The sequence below is a fragment of the Emys orbicularis genome, chromosome 16 (assembly GCF_028017835.1).
Source record: "Emys orbicularis isolate rEmyOrb1 chromosome 16, rEmyOrb1.hap1, whole genome shotgun sequence".
Classification (NCBI taxonomy): Eukaryota; Metazoa; Chordata; order Testudines; family Emydidae; genus Emys; species Emys orbicularis.
The window spans coordinates 5,464,334-5,481,005 of record NC_088698.1 but is presented as its reverse complement, the minus strand read 5'-3'; the positions used below and the strand labels follow the sequence as shown (position 1 = coordinate 5,481,005).

At 47.8% G+C, this 16,672-nt stretch overlaps 1 non-coding gene across 1 annotated transcript; it reads right to left on the bottom strand.

Annotated features, from left to right (window-relative positions):
- TRNAK-CUU (transfer RNA lysine (anticodon CUU)) lies at positions 1–73 on the bottom strand. Its single transcript has one exon. It is a non-coding gene; the product is annotated as a tRNA-Lys (tRNA).
- Positions 74–16,672: the final 16,599 nt, after the last annotated feature.

The window sequence follows — 16,672 nt, the reverse complement described above, 5'->3', positions numbered from 1 at the left end:
CACCCAAGATGGGGCTTGAACCCATGACCCTGAGAGTAAGAGTCTCATGTTCTACCAACTGAGCTAACCAGGCTGACTGGTCAGGGTAGAACAATGTTGAAGCTATCTTGCAGACTCAGGCTATCCCACCTATCTATTTCTCTGGCCCATCACTCTAGCAGTTCCCAAGCGTGGGTGAACTCAACTTCCCAACAGCCCTTGACGGTTATGACAGTATCATCTCCCCCTTGAATAGGGGACCTGTGGGAAAGTGACTGAGGGTAGAATGTTGAGAAGGGCTTAGCACCCACAATCAGGGCCAGCCTTTGAAGACAACACTGGGTGCTAAGCTGGGTTGACAATCTGGTTGCGGGTGCCCCTGTGAGAGTGTGAAAATCTGGCCTGGGGTGACCTGTTCAAGGTGATAGAAGAAATGTATGGCAGAGCCAAGGACTTAATGCAGATCTCCTGGGTGTCAAGTGAGTGCCTTAGCCATAAAAACACAATTTTATCCCTTGGCTTGCAGAGGATGGATAAACTTTGGATTATTGCCTGAACATTTGGGTCCTTATAAGGAAGGGGCAACAAGGTCTAGTGGCTGCAACACAGGCCAGACAATCAGGCATTCCTGAATTCCCATCCCAGGTCTGGCACTTCCAGAATGTGTGACTTTGGACATGTCACTTGACCCCTGTCTCAGTTCTCTCATTTGTAAAAGGAAGCTAATGTCATTCTCTGCACTGCTCTCCAAATGCTTTGAGGTGCCTCCATCGCTAGGCCAGGTCTAGGATGTGGGGCGTTCATTGCTTTCATTGGAACAAAGCCCCCAGAATAGCCTGACTGATGACTCCTATTTGGCTGCCACTTGTTAAATAAGGACCGCGCTCCTCTTCTTTTGCCCTCTGGTATTTCCATTCACACTCCAACAACAGCAGCAGCAGAAGCGGCCGCTCCCATGGAATATTTATAAGCTGTTTGCAGAAATGTCAAGAAGAGCCAGTGGTTATATTAACACACACTCGGAGCAGCAGGCTCAGAAAGTTATCTTCTGTGATTTTTAGTCAAAGTGCTGTATATAATGGTTACAATTGCTTACAAATCCTGCTGACATTTTGTTGTTTCTTGACAAACAGCCGATCGGCAGCCTGACACCCAGACAGGAATCGATCACTTTTACTAGTTCATTAACTGTGTTCATCCTCCTCTCTTCCACAGCGCAGAGTTAAGGCTGGAATACCTGTAAGGCACAGTCCCTTTATGCATAACAATTACAGGCTGTTTCTGAACACAAAACGAGATGCAGCAGTATAGGATCATAAACACGCTCACCACTCTATTATCTCAGACATTTACATGAGTTTCAAGTTGACTTCAAGATTCTGAGACTAAATGTTCTGCATTGCTTTGGGCAGTAAAAGTTTAAATTTTGAAAAGGGCCCCAAGAGGGTTTGTTACAATAAAAACGTCTGTCGTGCTAGCTGGATTTTAACTCCTGAGACCATCTCCCCATCAAAGGTAGACTCCAACTTCGCCCAGAGCGGGGGGGCTCAGGTATTCTCAAGCCAGTCGGGGGGGGGGTCACAAATATGAGTGAATTGGATATTTCTAGAGCTGGGTGACTGAATGAAGCAATAAGACTGCACCCCCACTGTTAGGGGCTTTCCCTTCAGCAGACAGAAAGCAGAAGACCAGAAGTCCAAAGTGCAGGCAATGCAATGTTTATTGGGGTTAATCAAGCAAGCATATCCATAGCTTTGCACACTGATAGAGCCCTTTTCCTTTTGTCCCTGTTCCACCTCCTTTTTCTTAGCAGGTCCAAATATACTTGCAGTGCATGCCCCTGGTCACCCCTTACAACTTATAGTCATGTTCCGTTTTGGAGGGTCTGGGGGCTTCGGTACCACCTCTTTTCATAGAATCATAGAAGATTAGGGTTGGAAGAGACCTCAGGAGGTCATCTAGTCCAACCCTCTGCTCAATGCAGGACCAACCCCAACTAAATCATCCCAGCCAGGGCTTTGTCAAGCTAGGCCTTAAAAACCTTTAAGGATGGAGATTCCACCACCTCCCAAGGTAACGCATTCCAGTGCTTCACCACCCTCCTAGTGAAATAGTTTTTCCTAATTTCCAACCTAGACCTCCCCACTGCAACTTGAGACCATTACTCCCTGTTCTGTCATCTGCCACCACTGAGAACAGCCGAGCTCCATCCTCTTTGGAACCCCCCTTCAGGTAGTTGAAGACTGCTATCAAATCCCCCCTCACTCTTTGCTTCTGCAGACAACCTCTCACCACAGACCTGTATGGGAAACTGTACGGAAGAAAACGATTGACAGAATGCAAAGAAAATCTTTGGGCCTGAAGCTTTTCTTGCTGCTCTAAGGGCTGGAGCTCAGCTGTCTAACGTGCCATGGATGCGCGTCCTGCTAGAGGTAGAACACTTCGTGGTCTGGAAATGTGGGGGAATGGATTTACTCAAGCTTTCCATCCTCCTATTTCTTCTCAGCAAAGGACCAGCCAACGTCACCAAAGGCAATGGATAAAATATAACCCATTGGACATCCGCCTCTGAAAAATGCAAGCTTGGGTCAAACAAAACATTTCACCAGTTCATGGTGAATCAGCAAATTGGTTCAGTCAAAACCAAAAAAGAAAAAAATTGGAAATGTCAAAACAAATCGCCATTATCCAAACAAACTCCCTGGTTTTTAGGACTACGTTCCCAAGGGGAGGTTCTCAGCGATGAGGAAGAGCTGCCTTCTTTTCTCCAATAGCCCAGTGGTTAAGGAATCACCGTGGGATGTGGGAGACCTAGGTTTGAATCACTGCTCTGGAGAAGGGACTTGAAGTCTCCAATGGGCGTGCCTTGACCACCAGCCTGTAGGATAGTCTAGTGCAGGGCTCGCTCAGTCTGCCCTGTTGAAGCTGTTCCACTGTGTATAAAGTCCTGGAATAGTCATTGGGCCAGAGAATAAGTAAGAATGAGTCTATAACCTGGCAGTTAGGGCACCAAACAGGGGACACCTGGGTTCCAGTCCCTGTGACAATGACTGGGGCCGGGGGTCATGATGGGTACCTGTGCAGTGGGGAATGGGGAGAGACTGGACACCTGCCTGTCACAGATTTATAGGGTCTGTTCTATGCCCCTCTATGTTCTCAGCAGCAACCTTAAAACACAGTCTGTTCGCACAGCTCCTCCTTCTGTCTCTTGCTCCTGCCATGCTGTGTTCACATGCTCAACCTGCCTTGGCAACAATTAAGTGTTAATGTTCAGTCATCGGAGCGCCCACTGTCTCTTCTGGATCCTCCTTTCCTGTGTGCTGTTTCCATTCAGATCTTGGTGGAATCTTCATACCATCACAACCAGGCTTAGGGTGATCATATTTTCCCAAAAGGAAAATGGGACACTGCATGAGGCTGGCGCGAGCTCCCCACCCCACCCCAGCCCTCCCTGCCTCCTGCCAGCATGGGGCTGGATCGAGGCCCCCCTTCTTTCTCCCCCATGCATGAGGCTGGCATGATTTCCCCCCCTCCCCCACCGCTCGCCCACACGGGGCCGGCCTGAGGCCCCCCTCTATCCCCTGCACGCAGGGCTGTCCCAAGACCCCCTGCCGCCCGCCTGCATGTGGCTGGCCGCTCTCCCAAGCCCACATGTTCCTCTACGCCCCAACCCCACTTTTTTGGCAAAACCGTGCATTTGTCCTGTTTGCTTTTGCCAAATGATGATCAGTTGGCAAGAGCAAATGGGACAAATGCCCAGTTTTGACAAAAAAAGTTGGGTCGGCCGGGACAGGGCTTAAAAAGGGACTGTCCCGGCCAAAATGGGACATTTGGTCACCCTAATCAGGCTACGTGACTCTTGGCCTTCTTCCCTAGGAGGAGTCAATCCATTTGTACCCAGCGGATAGCAATGCAAAGGGGGTGAGTAAACTGAAGCACACACGGATCATGAAAATATACCGCAAATTCCCACATTAATCATAGTGCTCCAATGGGGAATGGGGCCACACTGGTTAACAGGATGGTTGGCTCTCTAGGGAATCAAGACTTCTATGCAACTCAGTAGTCAGAGCTGAGTAGTGATGAGTGGGGGAGGGGGCAACACTGCCTCTCCCACATCATTCTCATCAAGACCAGCTGCAGGAGTGTTGTTCCACCCTAATGGTTGCTCTGACATCACCATGCCACTTACCCCTACATCATCTACTAGTGTGAAGGGACCATGCCCATCACCTGTGCCTTCATCACCTGCTCATGTGACATCACCATGCCACCTTCACCTACTATGACATCTGCTATTGTGACATCACTATGGCCCCTGTATTCCCGAGGGCATGGCTTAGCACCCCGTTAGCAATTGCTGAGATACCCAGTGTGCAAGGACGTGCTTTCCTTGCCTGCCACATTCATTTATTGTAATGACACTTAGCCAAGCTGCACGAGCGACTCTTCATGGGCTGACTTTGCTGCTGTAACATTTGGAGGCTTTGGAGTAGCCTCATTGTGCTTGGTGCTGTACAGACTGTCAAGACTGTATCCCCACTTTGAACTTTAGGGTACAAGTGTGGGGGCCTGCATGAAGACTTCTAAGCTTAACTACCAGCTTAGATCTGGTCCGCTGCCACCATTTCCCACAAGCTAATTCCCTTCCCTGGGAAGCTTTGAGAAACCTTTCACCAATTCCCTGGTGAATACAGATCCAAACCCCTTGGATCTTAAAACAAGGAGAAATTGACCCTTCCCCCCTCCTTCCTTTCACCAGCTCCTGGTGAATACAGATCCAAACCCCTTGGATCTTAAAACAAGGAGAAATTGACCCTTCCCCCCTCCTTCCTTTCACCAACTCCTGGTGAATACAGATCCAACTCCCTTGGATCTAAAAACAAGGAGAAATTGACCCTTCCCCTCTCCTTCCTTTCACCAACTCCTGGTGAATACAGATCCAACTCCCTTGGATCTAAAAACAAGGAAAAATCAATCAGGTTCTTAAAAAGAAGGCTTTTAATTAAAGAAAAAGGTAAAAATCATCTCTGTAAAATCAGTATGGAAAATAACCTTACAGGGTAATCAAACTTAAAGAGCTCAGAGGACTCCCCTCTAGTCTCAGGTTCAAAGTACAGCAAACAAAGATAAACACTCTAGTAAAAGGTACATTTACAAGTTGAGAAAACAAAGTAAAACTAAGATGCCTTGCCTGGCTTTTTACTTACAAGTTTGAAATATGAGAGACTTGTTTAGAAAGATGGGGAGAACCTGGATTGATGTCTGGTCCCTCTCAGTCCCAAGAGCGAACAACCCCCTAAACAAAGAGCACAAACAAAAGCCTTCCCCCCCCCCCCAAGATTTGAAAGTATCTTGTCCCCTTATTGGTCCTTTGGGTCAGGTGTCAGCCAGGTTACCCGAGCTTCTTAACCCTTTACAGGTAAAAGGATTTTGGAGTCTCTGGCCAGGAGGGATTTTATAGTACTGTACACAGGAGAGCTGTTACCCTTCCCTTTATAGTTATGACACGCCCCCCAAATCACAGATAGTGTTGGACATTCGGTTCCACACTGGCTGTGATTTCTTCCTGGAGTTCTAGGAGAAAACAGAGTTAATAAGACACATGTACCTTTAGACATACTACTGATTATATAAAAACTAACAATATGTTTCATTCCAAGAACAGTTGTTAACCAGTTAACTCTGGGAAACTTTCCCGGGAGAGTGCATCAGCCACTTTGTTAGAAGCTCCTGAAATGTGTTGTATTTTAAAATCAAAATCTTGGAGAGCTAAACTCCACCGAAGAAGTTTTTTGTTATTCCCCTTGGTGGTATGAAGCCACTGTAGCGCAGCATGGTCCGTTTGTAGTTGGAAACGCCGTCCCCAAACATATGGACGTAGCTTTTCCAGCGCGTACACAATGGCGTAGCATTCCTTTTCGCTGATTGACCAGTGGCTTTCCCTCTCAGACAGTTTCTTGCTGAGAAACACGACAGGATGGAATTCTTGATCCGGTCCTTCCTGCATTAAAACTGCTCCCACGCCTCGCTCGGACGCATCTGTGGTTACTAGGAACGGTTTGTCAAAGTCTGGGGCCCTTAGCACAGGGTCAGACATGAGTGTTGCCTTAAGCTGGTTAAAGGCCTTTTGACACTCATCAGTCCACTGAACTGCATTTGGCTGTTTCTTTCTGGTTAGGTCTGTCAGCGGGGCGGCGATTTGGCTGTAGTGGGGTACAAATCGCCTATAATATCCGGCCAAGCCTAAGAAGGATTGGACCTGTTTCTTTGACTTTGGAACCGGCCACTTTTGGATAGCATCCACTTTGGCCTGTAGGGGATTTATAGTTCCTTGACCCACCTGGTGCCCCAGGTACATCACTCTGTTTTGGCCTATTTGACACTTTTTAGCCTTAACAGTTAGTCCTGCCTGCCGGATGTGCTCGAAGACTTTTTCCAGGTGCTCCAGGTGTTCTGTCCATGAATCAGAAAAAATGGCCACATCATCGAGGTAGGCAACTGCAGATTCTCCCAATCCCGCTAGGAGACCATCTACAAGTCTTTGGAAGGTGGCAGGTGCATTTCGCAACCCGAAAGGGAGTACATTGAATTCATACACCCCTGCCTGGGTGACGAAGGCTGACCTTTCCTTAGCGGGTTCATCTAGTGGTACTTGCCAGTACCCTTTTGTTAAGTCTAAAGTAGAGATGAATTGGGCATGTCCCAATTTTTCCAATAGCTCATCTGTGCGTGGCATTGGATAGTTGTCAGGACGAGTTACAGCATTTAGCTTACGGTAGTCCACGCAAAAGCGTATTTCCCCATCTGGTTTGGGAACTAGAACCACTGGAGATGCCCATGCACTATTAGAGGGGCGGATTATACCCATCTGTAGCATGTCCTGGATCTCCCTTTGTATAGCAGTTTGGGCATGAGGTGACTCCTGGTAGGGTGGGGTTCTAATTGGGTGAGCATTACCTGTGTCAATGGAGTGGTATGCCCGTTCGGTCCGTCCTGGAGTGGCTGAGAACATTGGTGCAAAGCTTGTGCACAGCTCCTTGATCTGCTGTCGCTGCAGACGTCCCAGGGTCGTGGAGAGGTTCACCTCTTCCACGCCACCATCCTTTTTTCCTTCGTAGTAGACACCTTCAGGCCACTCCGCGTCATCTGTTTCCTGGGCTGTAAACTGGCAAACGTTTAATTCTCTGGAATAAAAGGGCTTAAGAGAATTAACACGGTATACTTTAGGCTTTATGTTGGAAGTGGGGGAGGCTATGAGATAGTTAACAGCTCCTAGGCGCTCCTGGACCGTGAATGGTCCTTCCCACGACACTTCCATTTTATGGGCCTGGAGCGCCTTTAAGACCATGACTTGGTCTCCTACTTTGAAGGACCGTTCTCTGGAATGTTTATCATACCAGGCCTTTTGCTCTTCCTGAGCATCCTTTAGGTTTTCTTTAGCAAGGGCTAAAGAGTGTCGGAGGGTGCTTTGTAGGTTGCTTACAAAGTCTAGAATGTTAGTTCCTGGAGAAGGCGTAAACCCCTCCCATTGCTGCTTCACCAACTGTAATGGCCCCTTAACCTCGCGGCCATACACAAGTTCAAATGGTGAAAACCCTAAACTGGGATGTGGTACAGCCCTGTAGGCAAAAAGCAACTGCTGCAACACTAGGTCCCAATTATTGGAGTGTTCATTTATGAATTTACATATCATGGCCCCCAAAGTTCCATTAAACCTCTCCACCAGGCCATTGGTTTGATGGTGATGAGGGGTGGCAACCAAGTGATTTACCCCATGAGCTTCCCACAGGTTTTTCATGGTCCCTGCCAGGAAATTAGTTCCCGAATCTGTAAGGATGTCGGAGGGCCACCCTACCCTGGCAAAAATGTCTGCTAATGCCTGGCACACACTTTTAGCCCTGGTGTTGCTTAAGGGTACAGCTTCCGGCCATCGGGTAGCAAAATCCATGAAAGTCAGTACGTACTGCTTTCCTCTGGGTGTCTTCTTTGGGAAAGGACCCAGAATATCCACAGCTACTCGCTGAAATGGGACCTCAATTATGGGTTGTGGCTGGAGAGGGGCTTTAACCTGGTCTTGGGGCTTTCCCACTCGTTGGCACACCTCACAAGACCGGACATAATTAGCAACGTCCTTGCCCATTCCCTCCCAGTGGAAGGACTTCCCCAACCGGTCTTTGGTTCTGTTCACCCCAGAATGGCCACTGGGATGATCATGGGCTAAGCTAAAGAGCTTTACCCGATACTTAGTGGGAACTACCAACTGTCTTTGAGGATGCCAGTCTTCCTGGTGCCCACCAGAAAGAGTCTTCTTGTATAAAAGTCCTTGTTCTACAACAAACCGGGATCGGTTAGAAGAGCTGAGAGGCGGTGGGGTGCTCCGTGCCGCCGCCCAAGCTTTCTGAAGGCTGTCATCTGCTTCCTGCTCGACCTGGAACTGTTCCCTTGATGCTGGAGACATCAGTTCCTCCTTGGACTGTGGACTGGGGCTTGGTCCCTCTGGAAGCGATGCAGGTGCTGGGGCTGTTTCCATTGACTGTGAACCGCTGTCCGCTGGTGCACTATGTGGTATCTCAGGCTCTGGCTGAGCCTCTTGGGTAGGGTTATCTGCTGCTTCCGCCAGTTCAGGCTCGCTGGTGCCCTCTGGCATTGGAGTTGTAGACGGGTTTGCAAGCGCTGGACTCAGTGCTGGCAATGGTTCTGGTGCTGGTTGCGTTGCCAGTTCCGGTTCTGGGACTGGCTTTGGCTGGGTCTCTGGGATTGGATCCACTACGGCTGTTGCAGTCGTTGGCAGGGGATCCGGTTCCACCACCTTTGTTTGGGTCTCCGGTAACACAGACGGGGCCCTGGTGGACGGCTCAGGAACAGGGATGGGGGTGAAAGCTTGCTTAGCCTGGCTGCGGGTGACTATTCCCACCCTCTTGGCTAGCTTCACATGGTTGGCCAAGTCTTCCCCCAGCAGCATGGGAATGGGATAATTGTCATAGACTGCAAAAGTCCACATTCCTGACCAGCCCTTGTACTGGACATGCAACTTGGCTGTAGGCAAGGTTACAGACTGTGACACGAAGGGTTGAATGGTCACTGGATGCTCTGGGTTGATGAGTTTGGGGTCCACTAGGGATTGGTGGATAGTTGACACTTGTGCCCCAGTGTCCCTCCAAGCGATAACCTTCTTTCCACCCACTCTCAAGGTTTCCCTTCGCTCCAAGGGTATGAGAGAGGCATCTGGGTCTGGGGATCTTTGGTGTGATTGGGGTGTAATGAACTGTAATCGGTTGGGGTTCTTGGGGCAGTGAGCCTTTATATGCCCCAGTTCATTACATTTAAAACATCGCCCTGCTAAGGTATCACCGGGGCGATGTTGGTTGCTGGAGACTGGTGTGGTGGGGTGAGAAGGCGTCTGGGGTTTCCCTTGGGATGTGGGTGGGGCCTTGGGTTGTCCCCGGTGATAAGGTTTTGTTTCGGCTTGCCCCTTCTTATATTCGCTCCAACTGCTACTAGCTTTTTTCTTTTCTGTCACCTCCACCCATTTGGCTCCAATCTCCCCCGCCTCGGTTACAGTTTTGGGCTTCCCATCTAGGATGTACCTTTCTATTTCCTCAGGAACACCCTCTAAAAACTGCTCCATTTGCATTAGGAAGGGCAACTCTTCCGTAGATTTAACATTTGCTCCTGATATCCAGGCATCCCAATTTTTCCCAATGTGGTAGGCATGTCGGGTAAATGACACATCGGGTTTCCACCTTAGGGCTCTGAACCGCCGACGGGCATGCTCAGGTGTTAGCCCCATTCTGATTCTGGCCTTGTTTTTAAAAAGTTCATAACTGTTCATGAGTTCCTTAGGCATTTCAGCCGCCACCTCTGCTAAGGGTCCACTGAGCTGCGGCCTCAGCTCTACCATGTACTGGTTTGGAGTGATGCTGTATCCAAGGCAGGCCCTTTCAAAATTTTCTAAGAAGGCCTCAGTATCATCGCCTGCCTTGTAGGTGGGGAATTTTCTGGGATGGGAAGTGGTACCTGGAGAGGAGTTGCTAGGATGGGCTGGTGCATCCTGCCTAGCCCTTGCTACTTCTAGTTCATGCTTCCTTTCTTTTTCTCTCGCCTCCTCTTTGGCTTTTTCCAGCTCCATCTCTCTCTTGTGGGCCTCCTCTTTGGCTTTCTCTTCTCTTTCATGGGCCTCCTCTTTGGCTTTTTCTTCTCTTTCTTTCTGCTCCCTAGCCCTCTCATCAGCTTCTTTCTTGAGTTTTTTAATTTGAAGCAGTCTCTGATGTTTTTTCTCATTTTCTTCTGCTTCTAGTCTGGCCAGTTCTATTTTGTTAGCTACTTCTTTGGTAGTCATTTTCCTGTTTTCTTGTGCTGGGTCACACCCCTCTGCAGTTGACTGAAACTGGGATGCACTTAGCTTAGGCTGCTGCTGAGTTAACAGAGACTTTCTAACTAGCTATTCCCGAGGATGTAAAAAGAAAAAAAAAAACAATTCAGCTTGTAAATTCCTTTTACCAGTCAAAGTTTGCTCATTAATTGAACCCTTCTCTTAACAAAGGCTCTTGTTAAAAAAAACTTAACACCTCTGCCTTCAGGCAAGGAGAGATAAGATATGCATCTACCTTCAGCTCTGCTTTCCAAGCAGCTAGAAGGAAAAAAAAATCTCTTACTGGCTTTTGGGTTTAAAATGTTTCCCACCGCTATGCCACCATGTCAAGGCTGTATCCCCACTTTGAACTTTAGGGTACAAGTGTGGGGGCCTGCATGAAGACTTCTAAGCTTAACTACCAGCTTAGATCTGGTCCGCTGCCACCATTTCCCACAAGCTAATTCCCTTCCGTGGGAAGCTTTGAGAAACCTTTCACCAATTCCCTGGTGAATACAGATCCAAACCCCTTGGATCTTAAAACAAGGAGAAATTGACCCTTCCCCCCTCCTTCCTTTCACCAACTCCTGGTGAATACAGATCCAACTCCCTTGGATCTAAAAACAAGGAAAAATCAATCAGGTTCTTAAAAAGAAGGCTTTTAATTAAAGAAAAAGGTAAAAATCATCTCTGTAAAATCAGTATGGAAAATAACCTTACAGGGTAATCAAACTTAAAGAGCTCAGAGGACTCCCCTCTAGTCTCAGGTTCAAAGTACAGCAAACAAAGATAAACACTCTAGTAAAAGGTATTTACAAGTTGAGAAAACAAAGTAAAACTAAGATGCCTTGCCTGGCTTTTTACTTACAAGTTTGAAATATGAGAGACTTGTTTAGAAAGATGGGGAGAACCTGGATTGATGTCTGGTCCCTCTCAGTCCCAAGAGCGAACAACCCCCTAAACAAAGAGCACAAACAAAAGCCTTCCCCCCCCCCAAGATTTGAAAGTATCTTGTCCCCTTATTGGTCCTTTGGGTCAGGTGTCAGCCAGGTTACCCGAGCTTCTTAACCCTTTACAGGTAAAAGGATTTTGGAGTCTCTGGCCAGGAGGGATTTTATAGTACTGTACACAGGAGGGCTGTTACCCTTCCCTTTATAGTTATGACACAGACATATAATAAATGAAAGTCCCTGCCCCAAAGAGCTCACTATCAAACAGTGACTGTGCACCACCTTTACCTGGGGGTTTTAAAGGGAAGCTGGAGCCATCTGTCTTGGATGGTTTAGACAGAAGAAATCCTGCATCATGGCACGGGGTTAGACTAGATGACCCTTGCAGTCCCGTCTAACTCTATGGTTTTATGATTCCATGATTCTACCTTCCCTACACTGAATTTAATCTGCCACGGTTTTGCCCCATTGCCTGACTTATCTAGGTGCTTCTTCAATTCTTAGAAGTCTTCTCTAGTTTTGACTAAATAATTTTGTGTTGTCTTCACATTTTGCCACCTCCCGGCTAACCCTCTGTCCCAGACCATTATGGCTGTATGAGTTCAGCTGTCCAAATTGAGATGAAGGTGTTAAAAGGTGTCCACACTGGTGTTAAGAGGGACTTTCAGTCACATTAAGCTAGCTCCATTGGGTTAACATGATTGGAAGGAGGACTCTTTTCCTAGTCCAGACAAGGCCTAATACATTTGTTAAAACTTTGCTCCTAATATGGTTTTAGAGGCACCTGCTGCTACCCTCCTTACATGATGCAATTGACCATTTTTACCTCCTTTTTGTTTTCATTCTCGTAACCAATTTCTGAACCCCACCAGAAATTTTCCTTTCACCCTGTGGCTACTTCCAGGCTACAATACACTCTCGTGAGGGACTTTGTACAGCGCCAACACACAGCATCCAAAATCTACTTTTTCCACTCTTTTATAAACAATCTCATATAATTCTCGTAGATTGGAGAAGGGTGATTTGCCTTTTTGTCCTCATCGTGCTATGAGCATCCAGATTTTTATAACTCTCTCATTAATTATTTTTTCGGCTGATTTCCCTGGTGCAGCAGTAAGGTTCACTGGACTGTAATTCACAGGCTCACCCTAAGTGCTCTTTTGAACGATAGGTACAACTCTGGATAACCTCCTGCCCTGTAGTAGAAGAGCTGATTGCTTATTACTATGGTAGCAGCCCAGACACTGCATTCGTAAATCCCTTCAGAACTCTTGAATGGAGCTGTCTAATTGATCACTTTGTTCCAACTCCTCCTCTTTTGTCAGAACTTTCTAATGTAGTTTTGTCAGGGCCGGGACGATACCTTCCTAGTATCCTCTGTGATGAAGAGCAATCCAAATAAACCATTTAGCTTCCCTGCAATGTCCTTATTCTCCTTCATTGCTCCCTGTCTGGTAAAGCTGGTGCTTAGTTACCTTAGACAGATCTCTGCCTCAGAGGGATGTAAATATCAAAGGAGATTTTTAAACTCATGCATACAGTCTTGTTTATGTGCTGAGGATTCAGATTACCTCAGTGTTTACATTTAAATATAGCTAGAGCAGGTTTTGGTAAATGTACCTCATGACCTACCATAGCTAGACCCCAATACTATCTATCTATCCATCCATCCATCCATCCAAACTGGAAACCATGGATTCGCAATACTTTGATGAGATAACACTTTTATTTCAAGCACTGGCATTTCATGAAATATCACACCTTGAAATTGTCACTGGTCCAGGACTGAGTGTAGCCAATGTAATTTTAAATTCCTGCTTTTATATGGCCTACCCTTGCAGCGAAGAAGCATGTTTGGAAGGTCAACATATTGAGGATATTCCAGACCAAAGGGTGAGTCAATTTGAGCTTCAGCTGACATGCCCTGCCAGTTCCCTCTCCTCTGTATCAAGGGAGCTCTGACTCAAGTGCACCTGCCCAGCTCAGCTGTGGCGATACCATGTGGGGAGAGAGGCCTTTCTCAGGTAGGCTAGTCCTAGGCCATTCAGCAAATGATCAGCTGTGTTCAGCACTAGCTAAATGGTGCTGAGATACAGCCACTCATAGAGCCCATTGTAGCTGCCCAGTCTAGGGGTGACAAAGGCATGGAGTGTGGTAGCAAGGTCCATCCACATCCAGGAGTTGTTTCCTTGCTACAACCGCAGAGGTGTCTGGTCTGGTACAGTCTCAGACAAATCCTTTGACCACTTCCCCACTTCACCCAGACAGCGAGAAAGACACTGCATTGACCTCTGTGGGCTGGCTGAGATGGAAACATAAACCTCGGGGTCAAAAGCTGCTTGAAACCCCTCAGCTCATGCTTCCTTGCCATCCCTCCTGATGCAACCATGCATGGTCTGCTTACAGGTGGTGAGGCAGGCACAGGTGTGGGAATTGAGTGAAGAGCCAGGCTGACAACAGCTAAGTGCTACCTGAGGACAGTGTTGAGCTGGGACCTGAAAAACCGGAATAATCAATCAAAACTCCCAAGGCAATGTTAATTCAGTGCTTACTCCACTCTCTTTGCATGGCCATAATACCTTGCTGCCTTCCTTCTCCATGCAGACAGCAACTCTGCAGATCGGGGGAACACCTGGGAGTTCTTAAGCAGACAGCTGCAAGCCCACATCAGGTGATAGGGCTGTAATGACCCTCTACAAGCATGTGACAGATATAAACACTGAAGGCACAGATAAACTGTGTGATCCAAAGAGGTGTAAGTAGATAGCATGGACAGAGAGTGAGCAAAGGAGCATTTAGGGTGGATGTAAAATTCCTAGCATTGAGGCCTATTGGACAAGTGAATAATCTCTCAAAGGAATGGGGGACATTCCATTGCTTGAGACATCCGAAGGCCAGGCCTGGAGAATGTACGGCAGAGAACAATAATGGACTGGACCCTGAACAAGATGGGATGTGGAATAGCAATGATTAATTTGTGCCAGGGCTTGCCACCTCTAGGCTTGGTAATTCATAGCCCCGGCACCGCTGGGCTTGGCAATTCATAGCCCCGGCACCGCTGGGCCTGGCAATTCATAGCCTCGGCACCGCTGGGCTTGGCAATTCATAGCCCCGGCACCGCTGGGCTTGGCAATTCATAGCCCCGGCACCGCTGGGCTTGCCACATCAGTTATGAAAGTAAAAAAAAAAATGCTTGATTCCTGCCACCCAATTGCTTGAGCCCGGGCATCTGTTTCATTACAAATTAAGCACTGTGGAATAGCAACAAGATATACATCAGTGTGCTACCAGGATGGTCCTTCAACATGCCCTTAGGCTTAGATCTAGTGACCTTTGGTTACTAGTGCTAATCGAAAATCAGACCTGCTGTTCCACTGGAATTTCCAACAGCTCAAAATTTGCTTTTGTTCTGAACTGGAACAAAACAAAACAAAATTCAAACTGTCCTGTGAAATGAAATTTTTAATTTTTGTTGTTTTGGGTCAATCAAAATGTTTCAGACCAATTTTGACTTTTTGATTTGATATAACATTTTAATTTATAATAGCAAATATCGGAATGAAAAGTCATTTCCGAACAAAAAATTGAAATGTTCCATTTTGACCTTGTCTCATTTCATTATTATTTTAAAAACAAAATTTAATTTTTCTGACATAAAAATGTTCTGTCTGAAAATTTTCAACCAGCTGTTAGTGTTAGCTGAGCTGAGACGTGTGAAAATAGCCACCAAATGAACAACCTGACATGTCTTTTTCCTGCTAGCGTGAAGCTCCTTAAAGTTACACATAATTAAAGGAATCAATTTAAAGCCAGTTCTTAAAGATTTTATCCAACATATTCCTCCAGGAACAGAGCCATGTATGAATGTTCTGAGGGACGTTCCTCCACTGCGATTTACATTCATTTGTCGTTATGTTTGGACGTACGTTTGATTTGGTTTTAAGTTTTATTGGATGGTTGCGCTCCTTCCCCGTTCCATGCCCCCAAGGGCAGTCATGCAGGCTCTCAGTTCAGATTTTAGAATACGATGGTAATTGGAAGAGGCCAGAAGGCCACAAAGGGTATGTCTACACAGCCAAGAAAAACTGGGCTTGCGCTCGAGCCCGAGCTCTGAGACCTTCCCACCCTGCACAACCCGGGCGGCTGCCCGAGCCCAGAAATCTACCCAGCAATGAAACAGCCCACAGCCCAATCCCCGCGAGCCCAAGTCGGCTGGCGTGGCCCAGCCGCGGGTGTCTAGTTGCTGTGTAGACGTACCCACAATGCCCTGGGAGGGCAGCTGAGATGTGGGGGGAAGTGGGCAGGTTGAACTGGCCCTTCCCTCACACTGCATGGGTACCTAAGGGACCTCTATACCCTGATCACCACAGCATCTGAGAGCTTTGCAGTCCTTAATGTAGTTCTCCACACAGTGCCCCTGTGCAGCAGGGCAGCGCTGTCATCCCCAGTTTACAGGCGGGGAACCGAGACCCATAAAGACTACGGCCTGGGGGCGGACAAGGAATTAGGCCTTCTGATGCTCAGTGCCTCAACACCTAACATTCAGGCCCCTGGAGAATCACTGCAACCCACAAAGCCTGAGTTAGGCCCTATATAATGGACCAGGTGAGCTAAGCACCTCAGATTGCCATCACCAAAAGCTGTCCGGCTGGGTGGGGAGCTGCCTAAACTAGCCACTGGGAGAGGACTAAGAGAGGCGTTCTGGGGGAGATGCTGCCTCTGTCGCCACCAAAGGGACATGATGTGGCGGGCATGCTCAGAAAGCAGCTACCAGATTGGGTCCCTCAGGCGGCCGAACGCCCGTCTTCCCCTGGTTTGTGAATCACACTGGGGCTTAGGTGGGAGACAGGTGCCTAGATGCCCACAGGGAGGGAGCAGGGTGCATGCCCAGAGGCAGAAACACAGTCAGGAAGAGAAATTGTACTGCCAACACTGGGCACACCGTGAGTTTAGGTGCCTGCAGGGTTCAGCGGGAGTTTGGGGCATATTTAAAGAGAGGAAAATCCTTAAACTCGTTAAGCCAAGTTCCCTCTGGGTTAACTCCAGGTTGCATCGGGGAATTTAACTCATTGTGTAAAATGGGGAATAAAGCAAAGGAAAGGCTGAAAGTTTGTTACAATCCCTGTGGTCCCGGCCCATATTTGCCTTTATTTAGTATTCTGGGGGTGATCGGGATTTCCTCTGCTTTGCAGAGCTGAGGTCCCAGCTGAGCCCCAGTGGGAGTGGGTGCATAGCTGTGAGATCACCAGAAATGCCCCACTGGCCAGTCAGCAGGGCTGCCCCTGCCGCCAATGGCTAGGTCTTGCTCTGTGTCAAATCTCTTTTGGGGCCTGCGTGAAAGGCTTTGCTGGAGAAGCGGTAGTGTTTGTGCTGATGCAATAATCCCCCC